Consider the following 23,909-nt stretch of genomic DNA (forward strand, 5'->3'; position numbering starts at 1 on the left):
CTTACCTAAACATCATAGCTGGTACTTGGTGAAATGAGGAGTCCACTAAAACTTTCTGTCATCCAAAGCTTCTGCTGCTATCTATTACTTTCCCTTACAGAGCTATGGGTGTATTCATGTTTGTATGTTCTTTGAAGTGTCATCTGCCATATGTGACTTACGTCTCTGTATATCACAGTCTGTTTGACACCTTTGCTCAATATGCATCACTGTATCTTTGATAACTATACAGCAACTTGGCTCACAGCCATATTCCTCAGCATTTTACGACTATCCCACATTGCCTTATTTAGGGTTTCAAACATCCAGGGAGATGTTCCTACCATAGTATTTATTTGAGCTTGGTATTTTAATTTTACCATAGTATCTGCAGAGTTCCCAAACCACTGGGTAAAGCTTTGGTAACCTTTATATTTTTCACTGAAGTTTCTCAAACACCTTTACCTTGTTCCTCTCTGATCTCTACAAATTACGAACTTGTTTGCCAATGTCTTGGTCCATCTTCTGTTGCTGTAACTGAATACCTAAGAGTAGTAGGTAATTTACAACGAGAAGAAATGTATTTCTTACACTTCTGCAGACTAGGAAGTTAAAGGTGTATGGGACACGTTTGACCAGGGCCAGCTTCCTTGTGGGGACTCTGCAAAGTCCTGAAGTGGTGCAGGGTACCGCATGGTGAGGGAGCTCATGATAGCTGGCCAAACTGGCTGTTGTAACAGACCCACTCTTGTGATAACCAACTCACTTCCTGGATCAACCACTGATCCATTAATTCCCTGACCTGTGAATGAATTAATCCATTCAGGAAGGCATTGCCAAAGGCCATACATTTCAACACTGCTGCACTGGGGACCAAGTTTCTAAGACATCAACTTTTGGGAAACTCATTCAAACCATAGCTGCTGGTTTTGAAGAATTTCTGAGATCTGACCACAAACTGACCTTTACACCTATTTTTTTTCTTTTTTACTATTATATCTCAGTATGAATCTTTTTAAAAATTTTGTAAAATTACAGTCTTGCTCTGTCACCCAGGCTGGAGTGCAGTGGTACGATCTTGGCTCACTGCAACCTCCGTCTCCTGGGTTTAAGCAATTCCCCTACCTCAGCCTCTCCAGAAGCTGCGATTACAGGCATGCACCACCACTCCCAGCTAATTTTTGTATTTTTAGTAGAGATGGGGTTTCGTCATATTGGCCAGGCTGGTCTTGAACTCCTGACCTCAGGTGATCCACCCATCTTGGCCTCCAAAAGGGCTAGGATTACAGACATGAATCACCGCGCCTGGCTCAATATGAATCTTGAAGGCATTCAGATAACTTAGTTCCTGGCCATTTTGTGCAATTGCCATGGGCTTTCTTACCTCAATACTTATTATTATTTTTTTTAATGCACACAGGCTCCTCATCACTCCTACCCCAATCTACTCCTCCCTCTGTTTGTGGTTACTTCAGCCTATCCCTGCAGTTTCTCAGTTCAAACACCCTGGAATTATCCTAGAATTTCTCTCTTCATACCCATATCAAATCCATCAGCACCTCTTGTTGATTTTACTCTTCAAAATATTTCCATAAACCAATACTTTTCCACTGCTTCTACTGCTATTATTCTGTTCTGCTGGACTGTCATCTCCTACCTCCCACCTACTTTTCAAAAGTCAGTCAAAGAACAGGTCCTCTCACCTCAGACTTCCCTTCCTGTCAGATCTTGCCCTGCTTTATTCTACCACAGTGAGAGAAGCCAAACAATCACATGTGAAGGCATATGACACATCCCAGCAATTCTCCACTCCCTGAACGTAGAATGAAGATTTAAGACACCCCACAAGGCTCTTGAATATTTGGTTCTCATATCTGTCAAATTTTGTCTTTCAAATAATTTCCTCTCAATCAACATGCTTTAGAAATATTTTCAGCCTGCTCCTCTCAGGTATCCTCCCAGCTCAGGCTCTTTGGACATGTTGTTCCTTCTGCCTGAAAAGCTTATCCCCCCCGATGCCCACATTGTTTACTCTTTGCTTCTGTGCTTTTTCAGTATGGTTTTCCATGACCACTCTTCTTTTCTTTTCTTTTCGTTTCTTCTTTTCTTTTCTTTTCTTCTTTTCTTTTCTTTTCCTTTCCTTTCCTTCTTTTCCTTTCTTTTCTTTTCTTTCTTTCTTCCTTTCTTTCTTCCTTTCTTTTTTTTTCCTTTTTTTCTTTTTTTTTTTTTAGTCTTGCTGTGTTGCCCAGGCTGGAGTGTAGTGGCACACTCTCTGCTCACTGCATCCTCTGCCTCCTGGGTTCAGGCGATTCTCATGCCTCCGTCTCCCAAGTAGCTGGGAATACAGATGTGTACCATCACTGCTGCCTAATTTTTGTAATTTTAGTAGAGATGGGGTTTTGGTGTGTCAACCAGGCTGGTCTTGAACTCCTGGGCTCAACGGACCTGCCAGCCTCGGCCTCCCAAAGTGTTGAGATTACAGGCGTGAGCCACACTGTGCCCAGCCTGATCACTCTATTTTAAATGTATCTTTAGTGAGTACTTCCTACCTTCCTTCTCAGCTTTGGTTTTGTGCATGTTACTTACCACAATCTAACTTTTAAAAAATAGATATGGTACATATATTTTTCAAAAATGTTTGGCCCCTTCATGTTAAATGTGAGCCACCTAAAGCCAATACTTTTTGTCTATTTTTTTACTGCTCTTTCCCAGTTTACTCAAGTCCATATCACATATTAAAAATTAAATGAATGCATGAATGGAATTTATTCCTTCAGCCAAAATGGAATGATAGGGATTGAATTTACCTTCCTAGCTGATACAAAAATCAGGCTAATGAACATGAGCAGTTTTCAAGATACCAGACACAAGGTGATAAAGAATAGTGATCCCTTTGAGACAGTGAACAATAAGGAAAACCTTACAATTTTCCAAATGAACCACTTTTGGAGAGTCTTCATGCATGATGTGGGGAAGGAAAATACAGATAAAGCTAGGGGACTCTTTGAGATTCATAGATGAAGCAGAGCATTCAGGGATAACAAAGAGACTAGAATTTTTAGACCAGAATACTTGAGAGAGCGAGCTGCACAAAGAGAACCCCAGAGATTTGAAGAGGGTTCCACCAAGGATTCATCTGAGTGTTAACCAACACATACACATGGAGAAAATACCCAAGGCCAAGGGAATAATTCTCCAAAATGATTATAGGTAGAAGTGTCCAGTTCTCATGCAGTTCTGGAAATATTACCTGCACCCATGTTCTGGAAAACCTAGTTGGATAAAATCAGCCCTATACTGAGAATTTCCTCAGTCCATCTAACATCTTCAAAGCAACCCTTGAGAGAACCAAAATGTTTCCAAGTAACTAAAATGAGTCTCAGAAAAAAAAGCTCAAGAATATTTTTAAGAATATAAAAATATACAGGACCCAGCAAATTAACATTCACAATTTCTGGAACATATCAAATATTACCAGACAGGAAAAGAAGCAGGAAAATACCACCTGTAAAGGGGAGAAAAATCAATCAATTGAAGTTGACACAGAACTGACACAGAGGTAATATTTAGTGGACAAAGATGTTACAGTGGCTATTACAACTGTATGTGTAACTTTAAAAGGAAACTTTGGATAGTGATAATTATATTTATTATTTCGATTGTGGCGATGCCTTCGCAGGTGTGCAATAATGTCAAAATGTATCAATTTGCACACATTAGGTATGTGTACTTTATTGTACATTGATATAATTCAATTAAAAATGAATGAAGAAATGAATGAAAGATCCTCTTTCATTCCAGCTCTCATCCTCTAGTGCCTTTCTTGGTTCATTATGGTATATTACCTTGTAAAGTATAGATATCACTATACATAAGAGCAGAAATCATGACATATTTACATATATTTGTATCACCTATGGTGTAACAATATATACAAACTTTACTTACAATTCATATTTGACAGATAAATTAAAAAAAACTCGTAAGCATCCGAATACAGTATAATTGTCAAATGTTCTATGCTTTTCTTTTTTTCTTCTTTATTTAACTTCTTCATAGAGTTACATAAGCAGGATCATTTTGAAATATGGTTATGAAATTTGGGAGCTTTGGTTGTCTTTTTCCTCTTCTTGGATTAGTTTTGTTTCCTCACCCTTTGCTTAGTAAATTTTTATCTTTTAGTTCTTAATTCTAAAACAACTCGAAAGAGTTAACTCCTCTGACCTTCAAGGTCATTGTTTTGGGTTCTCCACTAACAGGCTCTTGGGTGCCTGGACTTCTCTGTAGTACTAACCCACAAATGAAATGAAATAATGTAAGTATTCGGTACCTAATTTAGTGTTTGGATCTCCCACAAAGTGTACGCTGAATTGACAAAAGGGCTGTGGCACTCGGTATGTACCCAAGAAGTATTTTGTTAGCTGTGACAGTACCTTAGGATCCAGTCAACAATAGATACGAGGTTTCGAAGACACTTGCCACACAAAGATGCAAAATTTCAAAGAAAATGTTGAGAAATTCCTCATCAATAGGGACGATGATTGAAAGAATGGAGGTTGGGAGGGAATATGAGGAGAATTACTTTGGAAATTGTGTACTGTAGTAAACACTTAAAGAATTTTGAGCAGGGAATTAACACAGTTTTATTTACATATGAGTAACGTCATTTTGGCTTTGGAGTGGCAAATGGGTTGGGCTAGAATGCTGTGATTAAGATGGGAAATAGACTTTTACTCTAGTTCAGTTAAGATTTCACATTATAATTTGCTGGGACCATTGTAATCACCTTCTCACTTATCTTCTGGCTTCTTCCTTTGCTACCCAGAGCGATCCAGTTAAAACACATCTTAAAGGACAGCTCAGATTATTTATCCGTGCAAATAGCTTCCATGTATTTATTCTCATCTCGTTCAAATTAAAATTCACAGCCTTTCCCATGGACAACAAGGCTTTGTATGAACTGATGCTGGCTACTGACTTGCTACTCACTTGACCTCATTTCTACACCTCTCCCTTGGCTCACACTGCTCTGGCCTGATTCGTCATTTGGTTCTATGAAAATGCTAAACATACTCCTTACTCAAAGCCTTTGTATGTTCTTTCTGCACATGGCTATATGGCCTCTCAAATCTTTCTGGTCCTGCTAAATAAAATGTCATTTAAGAATATTTTCCTGACTGCCCTATCTTAAAAGAATCCCTCTTAATGCTTGATCTTTCTATATCCATTACTCTGTCTTATTTCTATGCATAGTATTAACATGTAACCTGATATGGGTATATGCTTGTTTGTTTCTAATTGTCAAACTCTCTCTCCCTCCCCTCCTCACCCCTGGAATATAATCTACATGGGAATAGGGATGTATTCTGTTTTCATTCACTCAGGCTATAATTATTGAGCACCTTCTATGAGGCAGGCACTGTTATGGGAATTGTCTATATAACAGTGAAAAGAAACAAACAGAAACCAAGGTTTTAGCTTTTAGTTCAAATTGTGTCCTAGTTTTTTCTTTTCTTTTTTTTTCTGTTTTATTCTTAACACCTGAAAGAATGTCAGGAACATAGTAGGGGCTTAATAACTATGCATTGAATGAATGTACAGTTCAGAGTTGATGACTTGAAAGAGGTCACAAGTAGAAGCGCCAGAAAGGAGGCGATAGGAAAGAAATTTGCAGATACAGAGTCACTAGGATACTTGTTAGAGGTGAGGAAAAGGAACTAATTTAGTGTGGCTGCCAGATTTCTAGTTCATAATGTTATTTGTTCAGTCGTGGAATGTATGAAATTGTGTTGCCATCTCATAATTATTTCTTAAAGTAATTTTCTTGGACTGCCAGGGCTTCCCTTCAATATCTGAATTTGCTGGTTAATTCCTGTCATCATGATGGGCATAGGGGTAGAGAATAGAGTACTAAATCCATATATCATACTTAGAGTTGAGAAACCAGCCGAATGGCAATGGACAATTCAAAAATGTTGGCAATCTAGTGATTTCATGCATAAACAGTATTTAAATGAATATTATCTTCAACTTGATGTTGCTCTCTGCTTTTATTTAGATTTGAATTTCTTGTTTCAACAAGGCCAAGAAATTTCATTGCAAATCTATAAAGGTTCTACTCATTAAGAAAGAAGCAGGGACCCCCACATCTTTGATAACCTTCCCGAACCCATGCCTAGCACCATCACCCTTCTCACCTTAGCTAAGAAATTATTGTGAGAAACTACCCAGGGTCATCTTTATGGATGAAAGGAGATCTTTCCTTTCATCAGTTCACTGACTAACGACCTGTGATTTTAAACATGACATGTAATTGAATTTAGCATGTATTTTATTAACCATACAAGAGTCACTACGGTTACCGGTAGACAGTGTCCAGGTTCTTGGCATCTTGAACAAAGAATTGGACAAAATGCACAAATAAAACAAAGAATGAAGCAACAAAAGCAGATATTTATTGAAAATGAAAGTACGCCCCACAGGGTGGGAGCCACCAGAGCAAAGGGGTTCAAGAGTCTCTGTTACAGAATTTTCTGGGGTTTAAATACCCTGTAGAGGTTTCTGTTGGTTACTTGGTGTATGCCCTATGTAAATGAAGAGGGTGAAGTAAAGTTACAAAGTCATTTACTCGGTGTATGCCCCATGTAAATGGAGAGGATATTTCCTGTCATAGCTGAAGTGTTTCCATTTGATTTACTTGTAGGAAGTCAACTTGCGTTGGCGTTATGTTCCGTGCCTCCAGACCATACTCTCCTGCCTCACTACTACTACCTACTTTATAACATAGTCATAATAATGAGAGAGAAAATATGTGTAAAGTGTTTTGCATAGTTCCCAACACACAGTAAATACTCAGTTTTACTGTTTCTGGAAAGCCTTCCCTGGCCAGTTCAACATACCCTGTGTATTCTCCCTCTGTACGTTCATAAAACTTTTGCTGTGTCATTTAGAATAACTTGCCTCGCTTTGCTTTTGCCTGAATTTCCATTGGTGGAGAAAGGGCCAAATTATGGAATGACCTGGGAATGATTTCCAATACAAGTTAGCTCTGAGGCAATCTTGCCAGCGGGAAAGGAAATGGTGAAGTGATGCTGAAAGCAAACATTAACTAATTGATAACTTTGCTGGAGACTAATCTCGAACTCCACTGGTTATGGGCATTGACATACCCAGTGAGATCTGAATGTGCTTTTCATCCCTCTTAGCACACTGCACTTTGGACCAACCGAATGTAAATGAAAGGCCCAATTTTGGATGTGCACTTTCTTATTTATTATATAATAATCTACTGGTAATAATACATTCCAGAAGTGATCTGACACCCAGACTTTCTGAGTCTTGGCTTGAGAAAATTGTTAACTAACTAATCATCCTTTAATAGGGTGCCCAGAGAAGTAGCATGAATCTTAGTTACCTTTAGTACCAGAACAGCAATCCAATAGCACTTTTACACTGATAGACAGTGATTTAATTTTAAACCATTTACTCCTTTTCATGCTGCCTTTGTGTTGCTATCACATTAAAACTTCTAGTCTTTGAATGGAATAATTTTTGACTCGCTTTGCCTTAGTCCATTATGGATGCCATAACAGAATACCATAGACTGGACAGCTGATAAACAACAGAAAATTTCTTCTCACAGTTCTGGAGGTTAGGAAGCCCAAGATCAAGGTTCCAGGAAGTCTGGTGTCTAGTGAGGGCTCACTTCCTGGTTCTTAGACACCTGTTTTCTTCTGTCCCTTACATGCCAGAAGGGACAAGAAACCTCCCTGGGGTCCCTTTTATAAGGCCACTCATTTCATTCATGAGGGATCCAGCCTCATAACCCAAACACCTCCCAAAGGCCTCACCTCCAAATACCATCACAAAGGGAATTAGGTTTCAATATGCAACTTTTGGGGGACACAAACTTTCAGTCGATAGCACACTCTATTCTAGGTTCTGAAGTGGAGAATGATGGCTAGTATTAACTCCAAAGTAAATACAACAAAAATTTATTTTATTTCCGTAATAAATCTAGTTCACTGAAATTTCCCTCAAAATAAATGCATTAAAACCAACTAAACCAATACAATACACACATACACAAACACACATATGCACCTACAGACACACACATACATTTAAAGTCCAAGATACCAGAGAAGTTAATGGACAGTTAGTCTAGATAAATTTTTCATTGTCTTCAAGGCTAGATTAATCTAATGAACATGGCCAAAGGAACTGAAATGGACACATTAGTGCTGTCTAGCTATCTTAACAGATGGGAATACAATTAGTTAGCATTAAAAAAGATCCACACAAAATGAAAAAGAACTGGAATTTCAACTAAGTTGGCAGCAGTAATAGGATTTTGTAAAAATCAATTTAGCACTAATTAAGGAGGGTGAATCCCTTGGTTTTAAATAGATCACTCACTGTTTATTCTTAAATTCCCTCCTATTCAATTCCCAACCCTCAGCCTGCCCGTAAGTGAAACCAACTCTGAAGGATCTAGAAAAAATAGTGTTTTAATAAAGATACTTTAAATGACAAAAGGAGGTAAATATATCCTGAAAGTGAAAACCAAAGTGCAGAGGGGGAAATCTGATTTTACAGAACTGCATTGTAATATAAAACCAGATTTGTATACTTATAAATATAAGTTGTGTGCATTATTCCTCTGCCAGGAAACTACATTAGACACATCTGTATAAAATATATTTCCAATTTAACCAGTCTGGAATGACCACATTCATTTTCTAGTTCACTGCAAGGGTAAGTAACATAATAAGCACAATGTATTCTCCAAATTTAATAATTTAATATGCTTGCTTAGTTAACTTATTATTACCAATGTAACATCTTGAGCTTTGTTTCCTTCTATGTAAAATGCCAGGCACGTTGAAGATACTTGCAAATTTAGAATTATAAGTTTATCTTCTTCAAATTGAGTTTGTGAAAACAGGATTCTTTCTTTCTTTCTCTTTCCCTTTCTTTCTCCTTCTTTCATTCTTTCCTTCCTTCCTTCCTTCCTTCCTTCTTTCTTTCCTTCCTTCCTTCCCTCCCTCTGTTCTTTCTTTCTCTCTTTCTTCTCTTTTCTTTCTTTCTTTCTTTCTTTCTTTCTTTCTTTCTTTCTTTCTTTCTTTCTTTCTTTCTTTCTTTCTTTCTTTCTTTCTTTCTTTTCTTCTCTCTTTCTCTCCCTCCCTCCCTCCTTCCCTTCCTTCCTTCCTTCCTTTCTCCCCTTAAAATAGTTTTTATTTTAAATACAGCCTCATGTTTAATAGTTAATTATAAACATACAAGTTTCTCCAAAATATCAAAATACTCTTCTTCTAAATGGAATAAAGTCAAGCTAAGCAAAGATCTAAAAACAAGTCTGTGGAGATGTTTAAATATAGAGAAAATAAACTTTGAAAGGAGCATACATGTATTGCAATTAGAAAATAGGCTATGGTTGATGGAACACAGACACTATGGAGTTACTTTTTTATTGTGTATTTTTTAAATGCAGGAAATATATCCCACAGAGATGTACTATGTCATTTCCAGAGGGGCTCTTTTGGGTTACAGCTGAAAAACCAATATTCAAATACACGAAATATGCAACACAACATGAAAAACCAAATTAGTTGAAAACAGGTGTAATTTTCCCTCCAAATTCTCAGTCTCAATTTTTATTATTATGTCAGAACTCAGTACAAAGGAGTGAAACCCACACATAGTGAAACCAAAGTCTGAGGACAAAAATGTGTATTATACAATGTTTTTTTCTAAATTTAGTTATACTTCTTAGATTCCCAGATTTATTCTTTCTGATAGAAAAGGCACATCCTCATGACTTCAATCTTCATTACAGCCAGGTCTTTGCACAAATGTCACTTTGTCCCTGAGATTTTCCTCTATCTATTTAAAACTGCACTCACTGGAACCAGGTATTGTTCTTTCTTTCTTTTTCCTTACTTTTCTCCATTTTATATGCTATTTATTTTACTAATTTGCTTGTTAATTGACTTTCCCTGTTAGTTATAATTGGTATTATAATTCATTTGTTCAAAAATTCAAGGTGCATTAGGAATTTGCATCCATTAAGTTTCTTATGATTTAAGTCAGATAAACCTTGAAAATTTCTTTAATGTCCTAGAAATCTGAAAACTTCTTTATTCCACATATTGTCTTTCTATCAGTCATAGTCTTTCTCTCTCTCTCTTTTTGCTATCCCCTTTCTCTAAATTTTCCAGAGCCAAACCTGAAAAGTGGTTCTATTTTTACATGCAACCCAAAGGAACTACTATTTGTTACCAGACATAGATCATGACTTCCTAAAATGTAAAATTATTTGTATATGCTCAGTAGAGCAAGTGGATTATAGTCTGTTTTTTGTAGCATTCTTTGAGGAACATGCAAGGGTCTCTGAACTGTGATGGCCACATTCTTAAGAAAGATAATTTTAGATTACAGTATTATTTAGAACTTTCATCCCACCTCTTCTTAATTTAAAAGTAATTCACTATGTAGTAATTAATCTAATTTTAATTCCCAAAAATATAGGGATGGTGATGATAGTATCTTGAATCAGAGATATGGGAAAGTGATTATTAATTTTGAAAACTTTACAGTGTTTGTTTATAGTTTGTTAAACTAAGAAGACTAGGTATTTTTTTATCTGAGTGAAAGAGTTCTGGAAGCTAGAGAAAGCTGTTGGAAGATTGCTGTGTAGTTCAGGTACATTTGTATAGACCATTTATGACATGTAGATACAGTTAGTGCATTTGTCGTATCTAAATTGTGTGAATGTGTTGCAATGTAAGTGTTGAAATAAAACTGGTATAATGGTCTATAGTCCTTCATGGATTATCTGTAGCAGTAGCTCCTGAACTATTTGACTCTGAGAATCCTTTTCAATGGCCACGAGGGTAGTTCTTTTAGTGTTTAGAAAATAACGAGAATTGTGATTAACAGAGAAACAGTTTCAAATGAATTTGAAGTTTACTAGTCATATTTGAAAAACAGTGGCACTTTTCTGTATTCAATGCTATTGGTTTTGACCCCTATTAGCATTTGTATGTGTTTAATTTGGGGTTCCTTGCAGCCATAACCTCTCACCTCAGTGATTACTACTCAGAGGTTGAGGACAACTTATACTCTGGTCTGAAACCCCAAGGATATTCAACTGCTGGGCCAGTTGTTCGGCAAGTGAAAGATTTCTAAGAATCATTTTGAACTAAGTGATGGCCTCAGGGTTTATTCTGGGTCAAAAGGGAGCAGCATCTAATTTTTCACTATCTTTGAAGGATGTATGTATTGAGCAGAATGCTTAATAGTACTAATCTCCTAGCTCATAGTAGCAATCTCACAATGTTGTAAAGATGAATTGAGTTTCAAATTTCAAAGCTCTTAAAATTGTGCCTGGAAAATAGAAACTGCTCATTAAGTGTTAGCTATTATTGGCGTTATTAATATTAGCCACTTGTTTCAGAGATTCATGGGACAATAGAAACTTTCATCCTGTATGTCGGATAAAGATTGAAAAAGCTGTCTATGTCACGGGAATCTAAAAGTGTCCACCTGCTTTTACGTAGTAATAGGTGCTGGGGATAAAGGAGTGAATGAAACAGTCTGTGCTCTCAGAAGTGTCTCTGTTTTTGTCGGAGATAGGTGCTTAACAACTAAATACACAACTAATTGTGTAATGAAATAATAGGTGCTCTGAAGGAGACATTTAGGGAACCACTAAGTTGAATGACAGGAGACCAGGTGAAAATTGGAGGATTAAGAGAGTTCTTGGATGAATTTACATTTGAGATCTAAAGCATGAGTGGGGATGTACTAGTTACAGATGGAAGGGGAAGGGGAGAACTATCCTCAGCAGAGGAAATGCCTCCACGTGAAGGCTCCCGACCTGCAGGGAAAACTGGAAGACTCAGTTGGCAAGACTGTAATCATTGCAGGAGGCTGGGGGTGGGCAGGCCAGGTCAAGTTGTAGATTTTGGATTTTGTCTTAGAGATGATAAGAAGAAATTGAAGAACTTTAGCAAGAACTATAAAGTACTGGCTTAATCACAGCACTTTGTTATCTATATTGTCAACTAAGAGGAATTGAAAAGTCAGGAAACAACAGGTGCTGGAGAGGATGTGGAGAAATAGGAACACTTTTACACTGTTGGTGGGATTGTAAACTAGTTCAACCATTGTGGAAAACAGTATGGTGATTCCTCAAGGATCTAGAACTAGAAATACCATATGACCCAGCCATCCCATTACTGGGTATATACCCAAAGGATTACAAATCATGCTGCTATAAAGACACATGCACATGTATGTTTATTGCGGCACTATTCACAATAGCAAAGACTTGGAATCAACCCAAATGTCCATCAGTGACAGATTGGATTAACAAAATGTGGTGCATATACACCATGGAATACTATGCAGCCATAAAAAGGGATGAATTTGTGTCCTTTGTAGGGACATGGATGCAGCTGGAAACCATCATTCTCAGCAAACTATCTCAAGAACAGAAAACCAAACACCACATGTTCTCAGTCATAGGTGGGAATTGAACAATGAGATCACGTGGACTCGGGAAGGGGAACATCACACACTGGGGCCTATTATGGGGATGGGGGAGGGGGGAGGGATGGCATTGGGAGTTATACCTGATGTAAATGACGAGTTGATGGGTGCTGACGAGTTGATGGGTGCAGCACACCAACATGGCACAGGTATACGTATATAACAAACCTGCACATTTTGCACATGTACCCTAGAACTTAAAGTATAATAATAATAATAAAAAAGAAAATATTAAAGCAAGGTAAGGGGAAAAAGAAAAAAAAAAGTAGGGCTACCAACACTGATCCTGAGGGAAGGACTCATATTTAAACATTTTGAGGACCGTAAGTTAGATCATCCATGAGACACTGAACAGCACAACACAGGTTTTATTTGAAGACACTAATTTAAAAAGGATTAACTCAGTTTAGATCAGGTAAATTTAATAAAGCTATCTACATGTCATTTTCCAGTTAGATGCATGTGACTGTTTAAACCAAGACTGCTGGGTTTCAAATCCTGTTTCTGCCATATATTCGAACTTGGGTGAGGTATTTTCTGCATATCAGTGTTCTCATCTGTAAAATCAGGGTAAAAATATTGTTCTAATGATTAAATATGTTAATACATGCAAAGTAACTTGAAGAACTCTTGGCACATTGTAAACTCTTAAAATACTGAGAGGCACAATCATAGTTTATGGAGTACCTGGGGGTACTCAGCACTCTATTGGATTCTGTCAGGGCATAAATAAAAGTAAATAGTTTATAATTCACAGTTGTTTTAGTAGACTAAAATGCAATGAAATATATATAAAGTTTCTGGTGTGGGCCATAGCAAATAATAAACACTCAATAAATGTAAGAGCTTCAGGAAATTAAGCAAGAGCCTATCTCAGGATGAGTCCAGGTTCTCCAGAGGGTCAAGCAATGAAGGTAAAATTCAGAGTCTACCTGAATCATTCTAGAGCTTTACGTCTTTGGACGTTTTCTTCCTGTAGTTATTTGAAGACTGTTAATAAACAGAGTTCTGAATCATGCAATAGACGGAACGCATGATAAGGATATCAGGAAAGCAGAGACATCTACAAGTGAAAGGGGAGGATATTTTTCTGGGAGGAATTAGATGTGAAGATAAATTTTTGGCAGGGTGCGGTGGCTCATGCCTGTAATCCCAGCACTTTGGGAGGCCGAGGTAGGAGGATCACCTGAGGTCAGGAGTTTGGGACCAGCCTGACCAACATGGAGAAACTTCATCTCTACTAAAAATACAAAATTAGCCAGGCGTGGTGGTGAATGCCTGTAATCCCAGCTACTTGGGAGGCTGAGGCAGGAGAATCGCTTGAACTCGGGAGGTGGAGGTTGAGGTGGGCTGAGATCGTGCCATTGCACTCCAGCCTGGGCAACAAGAGCAAAACTCCATCTCAAAATACATAAATAAATAAATAAAAATAAAAATAAAATTTTAAAAAACACTGAAGTACTTGGTATGAGAAAATAGCTTTGCTAGTCTTACACTTATTTTATACATGTGTATGACTATGCCTCTATCTCTCCATATAGATGTTTTATTTTGAATAACCCATTCAAGACACCTTAATCTTCTCAATGACTAAGGTCTTCTAAAGATCAGAATCCAGCCCTGGAGGTAGAGTACAAGCAGATGGAGCACACAGCATTTGACCAAGGCATTCAAGTGGCTCCAAGGAAAAATCTGCCAAGGCTGTGTGTGTGTAAGCACGATTCATTGTCACAAGAAATTCGTAAGTAGTATCTCTAGGGCACATCTTACAAAGTAGATGTCTGCTGGCCACATTCATTTATTCATCAATGTGATAAATATTTATTAAAGAGCTACTGTATCAGTAGAGGCCCAGTAAGGAAAGCAGAAATCACACTAGTTAAGAGAGCATTTTGTAACAGGATTGATGAAACAGGTATTAAAGGACTGAAACTGTAAAAAGGGAACAGTGATGTAACGTGTAACAACAAGGTAAAGACAGCAACCGCCTGAAGCAGATACTGCCCCTGGGACTGGGAGATCAAAGGGAAAGAGGCTTGGGTTGTTAGAAACTAGAAGCCTGCGAATGTGGAAGGAAACCAAGACTTCTGAGAAGGGCTATAGCTGGGTGGAGATGAAAGCGTCCTATGGGGCAGGGCTCACAGAGGTGGAACTCAGAACTTGATTGAGGGGCTACTGTCTGACCATTGTTAGTGTCTCAGATGGGGTTCTATGAAGCTGGTTGTGGGGATGTGGGAAAAAGCTGGAAACTGGAATCAACCACTGCTGCCAGAACAGCAGGAAAATAGGAGGAAGCAAGTCTGTTCTCCATCTTCCTGCCTTCCAATATCTTTGAGTGCTCTTGCCTGGCAAAAGCTAACAAGAATCTAGCTGGCAAGGGAGAAGGGTGGTTTGCCAAGTTTTAGCTTCAAGTAGTAGAATTTAGAAGGGTGGATTTGGAGCTGAGAGTAAAAAGCTTAATATCCAACAGAACTGCTATGTGCCACAAATTATGCCAAACACAGCTATGAGCAAAACAAAATCTTTGCTTTCATAGACCTTATATTCTAGAATAAATGACAAAATAAAAGGACAAATAAATTCTATTATTCCAGATAGATTGTGGAAAAAAAACAAAACAAAACAAAAAAGAGAGAAAAAGCTTGGGCTAGGAAAGAGGTGGGCTTGAGGGAGGCTGTATTAGAAACGTGGTCCAAGGAAAGAACAACTGAACGGAGTTCACAGAGATGAGAAGAAGCTTTGTGAAGACCTGATGTAATCACATTCTGGGCAGAGAGAACAACAAATGTTAAAAAAGCATCCTGGCATAAGGAAAGCAGTTTGGAAATGTAGGCATGAGACAGATCATATGACACAGGAAATTATGTTTTATTTTATTCCAGGCGAAATGGGGAGACCCTGGAGGATGTTCAGCAATCTGACTTGTGTATTAAAAATATGATTCTGTCTGTTGTATTCAGAATGGACCTAGATGGATAAGAGGGACCATAAATGACCACAGATGGGTTTCATTTGGCTTTCACTTAGTTAAAAATGAAGCAACACTTAAATGTTGGTAAATTTCTAAGAAAAATTAAACCTCTGGCTTCCCTTGAAATATCGGAAGACATTACTGGGCTCACAACATGGCAACCATCTGTTGGTACTAAATGGCCCTTGGCTTTCTAGAAGGAGCATGTAAGTATCAATTTACCCCTGCACACGCAGGTCTCACTTACTCTGACATGTCTATTGCCTTCATTAACATAAATGGCCTAGACTGTACATGCATTTGATTCTGTGACCCCTGGGCTTTTCTTCTGGACCTCAAGCAAATGCTTTTCATCATCCCTCCACTTATAATGATTTATTTTCTTTCAGCCATCAGGTGTCCAGAATGGGATCAAACATAACTCTTGAGTCCTGAAATGCTTCCATCCCTGGTTCAGATATGGGCCACACTTTTCTAGACAATGGAGAGGAGAAACATGGCAGAAGTCCAAGTTCTTCTCTATTTCATCCTTTCACAACCAGCCTTGAAGCCTCTTGCCCCAGACCAAAGAGTAGACCTTTTCCCAATAACAATTTCCACCAGCTACTAAGAGCTCAGGGTATCCTCTCAGTAGTCTCGGTTTTCCACACATTTCTTCTCTCATTCCTCTGTATGAGTAGTAGAGTATTCATGCTAGGTTGGAAACTGGAGACAGAATCTTATGATAGGACATAATGTTTTCCAAGCATGACAATCTCCTACAGAACTGCTTTAAAACATGAGCAAAGGGAAGATATTAGTTGAGGTTATCCTGAGAATACAGAAACAATTATATATAATATATTTAATTATAATATAATTATGTAATATATATAATATGTAAATATATAATATATAATAATAAAATATACATTTGAAAATATAATATAATATAATGAATATAATATAATGTAATAACAATATAATATAATGAATATATTATATTCTAAATATTAATATTAATATTATCAAGTAATATAGTAATTAATATTAATAATGAATAATATATAAATGAAAATATAATATAAATGAAAATATAATATAATAAATATATAATATATAACATAATATATATTATGATATATAAATATCTATATATATTAATTATAACTAACAACTGTCAGGCAGCAGCCCCTCAATCAAGTTGCAAGTTCTCGCTCTGTAAGCCCTGCCCCACAGGAGCTTTTATATCTACCCAGCTACACCCCCTTATATATTTATACATATATATTGTATATTATATATAATTATATATTATATATTATATTATATATATATTTTATATGTATAAATATATAAATTATACATTATATACATATATAATTGGTTCTGTATTCTCTGGAGAGCCCCAATTAATACTGGTACATTGTATAAATTTAGTGTTCTTCATATATATATTTTGATTTTGATTTTGGGAATTGGCTCACATGGTTATGGAGGCCAAGAAGTCCCATAACCTGTCATCTGCAAACTGGAGAACCAGAAAAGCTGGTTGTGGAATTCATTCTGTCTAAAGGCCTGAGAATGCATGGGTAGGAATGGGGTCCTGGTCTGAATCCCAAAGCCTGGAACCAGGAACTCGGATATTTGAGGGCAAAAGAAAAATGGATGTCTCAGCTCAAACACAGAGAGGGAATTCACCCCTCTTCTGCCTTTTTTGTTTGATTTAGGCCCTCAATGGATTGAATGAGGCACACCTTGAGGGCAAGTCTCCTTTACTGTCTACCAATTTAAGTTAATTTATTCTGGAAACATCCTCGCAGATACTCCCAGAAATAATATTTTAGCAGCTATCTGGGCATAACTTAGTCCAGTCAAGTTGACATAAATATTAACCCTCCTATAAAATAACATTTATTTACTTTCATAAAGGATTTTTCAGAAACTTGTCATTTGGGGGCCTATTAGTTATTTCACAGCACATAAATTTTAATTTACATTAAACTTTGCTTGTATTTTAGCTTTTACTCATTTAGAGAAGAGTAATCACAATTTATAAAGGTTCTTACATTTCAAGAGAAATATTTATGAAATGGAGATCACAATTTACTTTATATATACATTTTTTATTCAAGCATCGTACATTTTTACTAATTTTATAATATTCTATAAATTACTTGTATAGTAGCAAATGCCATCTCATATTGAAATCATGAAAGACAACATAATTCAAGAAAAACAATTAATGACAATGTAATTATCCAAATTGTATTTTAAACACAGTTCTATGCTAATCTTACTGTTATACATGCCAGGGTGCCTGTGGGATTTGTCGTGATGATTCATATACTTTATATATAACACAAAATGATTGTGTGTATGAAAAGAAGAATGCAGCAAGTGAATAAAACACATTGCCATTATATCCTCTGAAATTTTAGTAAAACTTTCCCTTTATTTTCAGGCCAGGTGCCATGGCTGTGGCTCATGTCTGTAATCTCAGCAATTTTGGAGGCCCAGGCGGGCAGATCACTTGAGGTCAGGAGTTCAAGACCAGCCTGGCCAACATGATAAAACCTCATCTCTATTAAAAATACAAAAAATATTAACTGGGCATGGTGGTGCGTGCCTGTAATCCCATTTACTCAGGAGGCTAAGGCAGGAGGATCATTTGAACCTGGGAGGTGGAGGTTGCAGTGAGCTGAGATCCCGCCACTGCACTCCAGCCTGAGTGACAAACAGAGATTCCCTCTCAAAAACAAAACAAAACAACAACAACAACAACAAAACCTGTTGTTCTTATTGTCAGTATGTCTGAGAAAATGATAGACTTCTCTTTCCCAAAACACCTTTTCCAAATAGAATATTGAGAGGAAATGAAATGTGTTTTCAAGCATTTAACATAGACTTAGTATTTGATTCATTATTCAGTCCCATTCAATTATTAAGTAGTTAGAGTTCAAAAATGAAAAAAGTAAGATGTGAGGAGTTTTTTATGAGCAGTTTTATTATCATCTGGCTGTTTATTTATAAACGAAGAGCTAAAATATGGAAAGTCAGAATCAAAGCTGTGCTGTTCCAAAAATAAAAATCTAAAACTATGGAGAACACTAAATTTATATAATGTAACATTTTCCTAAGTCTTCTGCAGTTTGAAATGGAAAATTAGAAAGATGTAAACTTCTTCAGAACAGGGATTACTACTTATTCAGATGTATCTCTATGCCTAGTAAAAGGCCTGACATATTCATGGGCAGATAGTTAAGAAATCTTAATTAGATGGCTACTAAATAAGAGAATATACATCTGAATTTTTAATGTTATTATATTATGGTTATTATAAAATGGATTACTTTGGGCAGTATGGCCATTTTCACGATATTCATTCTTCCTATCCATGAGCATGGAATGTTTTGCCATTTGTTTGTGTCCTCTCTTATTTCCTTGAGCAGTGGTTTGTAGTTCTCTTTGAAGAAGTCCTTCATATCCCTTGTAAGTTGGATTCCTAGGTATTTTATTCTCTTTGTAGCAATTGTGAATGGGAGTTCACTCATGATTTGGCTCTGTTTGTCTATTACAGGTGTGTAGGAATGCTTGTGATTTTTACTCACTGATTTTGTATCCTGAGCCTTGGCTGAAGTTGCTTATCAGCTTAAGGAGATTTTGGGCTGACACTATGGGGTTTTCTACATATACAATCATGTCATCTGCAAACAGAGACAATTTGACTTCCTTTCTTCTTATCTGAATACCTTTTATTTCTTTCTCTTGCCTGATTGCCCTGGCCAGAACTTCCAATATTATGTTGAATAGGAGGGGTGAGAGAGGGCATCCTTGTCTTGTGCCAATTTCAAAGGGAATGCTTCCAGCTTTTACCCGTGTAGTATGATGTTGCCTGCGGGTTTTTCATAAATAGCTATTATTGTTTTGAGATTTGTTCCATCAATACCTAGTTTATTGAGAGTTTTTAGCACGAAGGGTGTTGAATTTTATCGAAGGACTTGTCTACATCCATTGAGATAATCCTGTGGTTTTTATTATTGGTTCTGTTTATGTGATGGGTTACATTTATTGATTTGCATATGTTGAACCACGCTTGCATCCCAGGGATGAAGCTGACTTGACTGTGGTGGATAAGCTTTTTGATGTGCTACTGAATTCGGTTTGCCAGTATTTAATTGAGGATTTTCGCATCGATGTTCATCAGGAATACTGGCCTGAAATTTTCTTTTTTTGTTGTGTCTCTACCAGGTTTTGGCATCAGGATGATTCTGGCCTCAAGAAATGAGTCCCTCTTTTTCTATTGTTTGCAATAGTTTCAGAAGCAATGGTACTAGCTCCTCTTTGTGTATCTGGTAGAATTCAGCTGTGAATCTGTCTGGTCTTGGGGTTTTTTTTGTTTTGTTTTTTGTTTTTTTAATTGGTAGGTGATTAATTACTGCCTCAATTTCGAAATTTGTTATTGGTCTATTCAGGGATTCAACTTCTTCCTGGTTTAGTCTTTGGAGGGTGTATGTGTCCAGGATTTGTCCGTTTCTTCTAGATTTTCTAGTTTTTTTGCATAGTGGTGTTTATAGTATTCTCTGAGGGTAGTTTGTATTTCTGTGGGATCAGTGGTGATATCCCCTTTATAATTTTTATTGTATCTATTTGATTATTCTCTCTTTTCTTCTTTATTAGTCTGGCTAGTGATCTATCTATTTTGTCAATCTTTAAAAAAAAAAAAAAAAACGGCTCCTGGAATTAGAAAAAACTAATTTAAATTTCATATGGAACCAAAAAAAAAAGAGCCCATATAGCCAAGACAATCCTAAGCAAAATGAACAAAGCTGAAGGCATCATGCTACCTGACTTCAAACTATACTACAAGGCTACAGTAACCAAAACAGCATGGTACTGATACCAAGCAGATATATAGACCAATGAAACAGAACAGAGGCCTCAGAAGTAATGCCACACATCTACAACCATCTGATCTTTGACAAACCTGACAAAAACAAGTAATGGGGAAAGGATTTCCTATTTAATAAATGATACTGGGAAAACTGGCTAGCCATATGCAGAAAACTGAAACTGGACCCCTTCCTTACACTTTACACAAAAATTAACTCAAGATGGATTAAAGACTTGAATGTAAGACCTAAAATCATAAAAACCCTAGAAGAAAACCTAGGCAATGCTATTCAGGACATAGGCATGGGCAAAGACTTCATGACTAAAACACCAAAAGCAATGGCAACAAAAGTCAAAATTGACAAATGGGATCTAACTAAACTAAAGAGCTTCTGCACAGCAAAAGAAACTATCATCAGAGTGAAAGTCAACCTACAGAATGGTAGAAAATTTTTGAAATCTATTCACCTAACAAAGGGCTATCATCTGGAATCTACAAAGATATAAATAAGTTTACAGGAAAAAGAAAAAAAATCGAAAAGTGGGTGAAGGATATGAGCAGACACTTCTCGAAAGAAGACATTCATGTGGCCAACAAACGTATGACAAAAAGCTCATCATCACTGGTCATTAGAGAAATGCAAATCAAAACCACAATGAGATACCACCTCACACTAGTTAGAATGACAATAATTAAAAAGTCAGGAAACAACAGATGCTGGATAAGGTGTGCAGAAATAGGAATGCTTTTACACTGTTGGTGAGTGTAAATTAGTTCAACCATTGTGGAAGACAATGTGGTGATTCCTCAAGGATCTAGAACCAGAAATACCATTTGAGCCAGCAATCCCATTACTGGGTATATACCCAAAGGATTATAAATCATTCTACTATAAAGACACATTTACACGTATGTTTATTGCAGTACTGTTTACAATAGCAAAGACTTGAAACCAACCCAAATATCTATCAATGATAGACTGGGTAAAGAAAATGTAGCACATATACACCACGGAATAGCATGCAGCCACAAAAAAGACTCAGTTCATGTCCTTTGTAGGGACATAGATGAAGCTGGAAACCATCATTCTCAGCAAACTAACACAGGAACAGAAAACCACACGCCACATATTCTCAATCATAAGTGGGAGCTGAAATATGAGGATACATGGACACAGGGAAAGGAACATCACACATCGAGACCTGTCGGGGGGTGGGGGGCTAGGGGAGGGATGGCATTAGGAGAAATACCTAATGTAGATGACAGGTTGATGGGTGCAGCAAGCCACCATGGCATGTCTATACCTATGTAACAATCCTGCACGTTCTGCACATGTATCCCAGAACTTAAAGTAAAATAATAATTTTAAAAATGGAAATGGGTGGATGCTAAAACCCCATAGGTAAGTTAAATGTTGCCTTCAACAAAACTCGGGAATGGTTCATTCATTTGTTTGTATACATATATATTCTCAAAGTGATTTATGTTTAGATTAATAGGAGTTCATATTTAACACACACAGAGAGAGAGAGCGCACACACAGAGAGAGAGAGAGAGAGAGAGAAAGAGAAATATTGAACTGCTTCTGCTTTGTATATTGAAGAAGACTTTTTTTTTACCTTAGTAATATGATGTACTTAGGGTCAATAGGTCTCCTCTAAAATTCAATCATCTGTATCTATCAGCCTGAAGCAAGGAAATAAAGCATACTCCCGTTTATCTTTGGAAGCTGTTTAATCCAATGCAGTCTCTTTTTACTTTACTAATTGATATGGTTTATTTTTGTGTCCCCACCCAAATCTCATGTCTAATCGTCGATGTTGGAGGGCGGCCTGGTGGGAGGTGATTGGATTATGGGGATGGACTTCCCACTTGCTGCTCTTGTGATAGTGAGTGAGTTCCCACCAGATCTGGTTGTTTAAAAGTGTGTATCACTTCCCTCTTCTCTCTCTCTCCCTCCTGCTCTGGCCATGTAGGACATGGCTTGCTTCCCCTTTGCTTTTTTCCATGATTGTAAGTTTCCTGAGGCCTCCCAATCCATGCTTTCTGTACACCCTGCGGAACTGTGAGTCAATTAAACCTCTTTTCTTTATAAATTATGCAGTTTCAGATAGTTCTTTATAGCAATGCAAGAACTGACTAATACACTAATATTCTACCTTGCTCAATTTTGCCTTCCTTCCTACCACTTCCCCCACCACCATGTTTCTCACTGGCTCAGTCCTCCCATGCCATCTCCTGCCACTGACAGCTACTTCCAGGTTGATGTCATTTAATAGAGATTCCTCAACAAGGAAAGACTTTATCTCAACCAAAAATTCCTCCACTTTACTGGAAACATCTGAAGTAATTGATCAAATATGTGCTAGAAGATTTTAGGGAGCAATCATTACTAGACTGCTCTTCAACCAACCAGCCCTCAGGGGTCCCCAACCCCCAGGCTGCGGATGGGTACAGGTCCCTGGTCCCTGGTCTGTTAGGAATGGGGTCACACAGCAGGAGGTGAGTGAGCATTACCACCTGAGCTCCGCCTTCTGTCAGATCAGTGCTGGCATTTGATTCTTGTAGGAGCACAAACCCTAGTGTGAACTGTGCAGGCAAGGGATCTAGCTTACACGCTCCTTATGACAGTCTATTGCCTGATGATCTGAGGTGGAACAGTTTTATCCCAAAACCTTCCCCCACTCAGCTCCCTTCACTCCCAGTCTTTGGAAAACTTGTCTTCCACGAATCTAATCCCTGGTGCCAAAAAGACTGGGGAATGCTGTTCCATCTAGTTCACTATATGGTAAGAAAAAATACATTAAATTTTCTTAGAAATTACTAGAAATTAAGTAAAAAGTAACCACATGCTTATTTCACTCCCTGCCCTGTGGTGTGAATACAAAGAGATTTTTCTGTGATCTGATTCTGTTTAGACAGGTAGGGTGAGAGAGACGCCACAATAAAATGAGCAGTTTGGTGACTCAGCAACATTAATTTTTTTTTTCATGATCCAAACATAGCAGTCAATTTAAAATTGATAGAAAACTTCTAAAAAAAAGTAGCACCCTTAGCAGAATGAGACCATGATAGTGGTCTGTGCCAGAAAAACAAAGACGAACTATAACCAGACTACTATTTTTTTTGTTTTTTCCCATTCCCAGCTCTGGCACAAGAGCTCAGAAGTATTTATTTATTAAAAAATTTTTTAAAAAACCATTTTATTAAGGTATCATTGATGCATAAAAAGTTGTACATATTGAATGTAACAATTCGATGAGTTTGGGGATAAGTATACACCAGAGAAATTATCACCATCAAGGCCATAGGTTATGTTTGTCAAGGACATATCTATCATCTTCAGTCTCTGTTCTTCTTATTATTATTGTAACACTTAATATGAATACTACCCTCTCTGCAAATTTTAAGTATGCAATGCAGTGTTGATATTTGTAGGCACTATACTGTATATAGAGCTCCAGAACTTATTTATCTTGCATAAATGAAAGTTTGTACCCTTTGGCCATCACTTCCGCTGGAGCCCAGAAT

The sequence above is a fragment of the Macaca nemestrina genome, chromosome 3 (genome assembly GCF_043159975.1).
Source record: "Macaca nemestrina isolate mMacNem1 chromosome 3, mMacNem.hap1, whole genome shotgun sequence".
Classification (NCBI taxonomy): Eukaryota; Metazoa; Chordata; class Mammalia; order Primates; family Cercopithecidae; genus Macaca; species Macaca nemestrina.